The 2900-nt window shown below is 49.0% G+C and overlaps 1 non-coding gene across 1 annotated transcript; it reads right to left on the bottom strand.

Annotated features, from left to right (window-relative positions):
* Positions 1-1818: 1818 nt before the first annotated feature.
* On the bottom strand, positions 1819-1891 carry trnar-ccu (transfer RNA arginine (anticodon CCU)). Its single transcript has one exon. It is a non-coding gene; the product is annotated as a tRNA-Arg (tRNA).
* Between the last annotated feature and the right edge of the window lie 1009 nt (positions 1892-2900).

Here is a 2900-nt window from a genome sequence, read left to right as displayed (position 1 = left end):
CAGCTCAAAAATGGCAGATGGAATTTCACACAGGCAAGTATGAGGTGTTGCACGTTGGAAGGGCAGTGAACAATAAGGCAGTGAGGAGAGCAGTAGAACAAAGAAACCTAGAAAAAGATCCATAGTTCCTTAAAAGTGGATCACAAGTAGATAGGATGGTAAAGAAAGCTTTCGGCACATTGGCCTTGTATACAGGAGTTGGGGTGTTATGTTGTGTGGAGTCCTGGCTACCTACCTCAGGAAAGATATCAATAAGCTTGAAAGGGTGAAGTGAAAATTTACATGGATGTGCCAGGACTTGAAGGTCTGAGTTACAGGGATAGGTTGAATAGGTTAGGAGCACAGGAGAATGAGAGGAGATGTTATAGACGTATGATTTTATAAGCAGAGTAGATAGGGTGAATGTATGCAGTTTTCTCCCTTCAGATGGGGTGGATCTAGAACTAGAGGTTATAAGTTTAGGATGAAAGGTGAACTGTTTCACTCAGAGGCTGGGGAGGATTTGGAATGAGTGGCCAATGGTAGTGGTTCATTGGCTTCAATTGTAACATTTAAGAGAAGTTCAGATAGGTACATGGATGACAGAGGCATAGAGGGTTATGGCCTAGGTATAGGTTGTTGGGACAAGACAGAAAACCAGGCTGGCAAAGACTAAATGGGCTGAAAGGCCTCTTTCTGTGCTGTAGTGCTCTAGGACTCTATCATTCTATAACTGTAACTTGCAAGTGACGTCTCCCAGATCCTTGTCTTTGCCGCAGCAGAAAATACCCCTCCCCAGCCCCTCTCCCACTCAATCCATCCTCTCCTTGGCCCCTCACCCTCATTCTCCATCCCTGTCCTACAGAAAACACCCTTTCTGCCTCTCACCAACTGCCTGTCAAACTCCTCAAACCCCTCACCCACCAAGCCTCCCTCCCCTCAGCCTCTCCGTCAACCCACTGTCCCCACCCCAACCAGTCTAAATCTGCTGGCAGTGCCCAACTCTCATTTGATCATGTTAACTTCTGAAGTCATCGGACTGAGTGTCCCTTTAAACGCTGGCACTCCTGGCAAGAGAGTCTTCACCCTTCAGCAGTGGAGCTGATGTTCCTGTGTTGCCCTCCTGGTTTCACAGACACCATAGAACTCTGCTCCCTTCTCCATCCACCAGCATCAGAGCATCTCCAGCTGTGCAGGTCCAAGCACTGGCAGCTTACTCACCCTTCCGTATTGGAGCAACACACACAACACTGGCATACTCAGCCAACAGGCAGTGTCTGCGGGAGAAATAGACAGGTCAAGACCCTTCCTCAGGACTGGAAGTGAGGACAGGAAACAGTCCATGTAATGAGTTGGTGGTGGGGAAGGGTGGTGCAGGGAGCTGGGAGGTGATCAGTGGAGATGACAAAGGGTTGAAGATGTTGGAATCTGATAGGAAAAGAAAGCAGAGCATGAAAAAAAGAGGAGGTGGGTGACGGGGAGAGGGGGAGAGAAGAAGAGGAAGAACGAGTGGGGCCAGGGAGAAGGAGAAGGGAAGAGGGTAAGGGATGTAAGCAGGAAGGGAAGGAGGGGAGATGAAGAGAGGAAGAAGGAGAGCGGGCAAGGGGAGATGTCTTTGTGTTTGTGTCACAGTTTATCATTTACTGTGTATTTATTGGAAATTTTCAAGCTGTCTGTTGGGCTGATTCTCCAGAATAGGTACTGAGCCCGAACTGTTCTAAACCAGCATCGAGAAATTCCTATTAAAAGATTTAGGACAAAGCGTTTACTCTTCAAATTAATCGTAGTAAATAATAAATACTGTAACGCTGATGCGGCGAGAAGGTAAAAGCAAATTCCCACCCCAGATGGGACTCGAACCCACAATCCCTGGCTTAGGAGGCCAGTGCCTTATCCATTAGGCCACTGGGGCTGCCCGGGTGCGGAAATGGCGGCGCTGATCTTTCAGAGACTGATCATCGGAGGCGCCGAACCGGCTGAGGAAGCGCGAAGGAGGGGGGAGGCGCGGAAGGGGGTGAATCGTTTGAGGGGAAGAGCAGAGAGAAAAGGGACGTCGGTGGGAGAATGAAGGTCGGGCGGGATCGGGAAGGGAGAGAGGGGGGAGACAGTGACGATAAGGGACAGAGGGCCGAGCAGAAGGGGCGCGAGGGCGGAACGGGTCCGGTGATGGCGGGTGTAGAGGGCCCCTCTGTGGTGAAAGAAGTCGGTGGGGTTACTACGGCATTCTGTATTAGCCGAGGAATTGAGTTCACGAGTCAGGAGATTATGTTGTTCTTAAACCCATCACTCTGGCTGGGACAGCAGCTCGCCAGAATCCTCTGACCAGGACCCTGGCCGAAGGTTGATCAGCCGCTTTTACCACACGACTTCATTTTTCTCCCAGGGATGTGGTCTTTGGAGCTTCTGTCGGTATTTCTGTAGCTCTGGGATTTTACGAGTTGGGATTGCTAGCCCTCCTCCTTTCGTGGCCAGCGGAATTCTAAATTGATATTAGAGTAAGTTATTTTGCAGCTTTATAAAATTGCGGGTCACATCTGGAGTATTGCATTCAGTTCTAGTCTCCCCGTTATAGGAAGGATGTGGAGGGTGCAGCCTCTATCAGAGGGCATGTGCTAGAAGGAAAGGTTGGACAAACTTATAAGACCATAAAATATAGGAGCAGAATTAGGCCATTGGACCCATTGAGTCTGCTCTATCATTTCATCATGGCTAATCCATTTTTCTTCTCAGCCCCCATATCCTTTCATGCCCTGACTAATCAAGAATCAATCAACACCCAATGCCTAGGCTTCCGCAGCTGCCTGTGGCAATAAATTCCACTGATAAATTGGGTTGTTTACTCTGGAGCAGCTGAGGCTGAGGGGAGACATGAGAAGATATTGAGAGGCATAGATAGAGTAGACAATCAGTATCTTTCTGTC

This window comes from Mobula hypostoma, chromosome 23 (genome assembly GCF_963921235.1).
Source record: "Mobula hypostoma chromosome 23, sMobHyp1.1, whole genome shotgun sequence".
In the NCBI taxonomy this organism is placed as follows: Eukaryota; Metazoa; Chordata; class Chondrichthyes; order Myliobatiformes; family Myliobatidae; genus Mobula; species Mobula hypostoma.
Note: the sequence above shows the minus strand (reverse complement) of the source record. Positions and strands in the feature narration are given on the sequence as shown.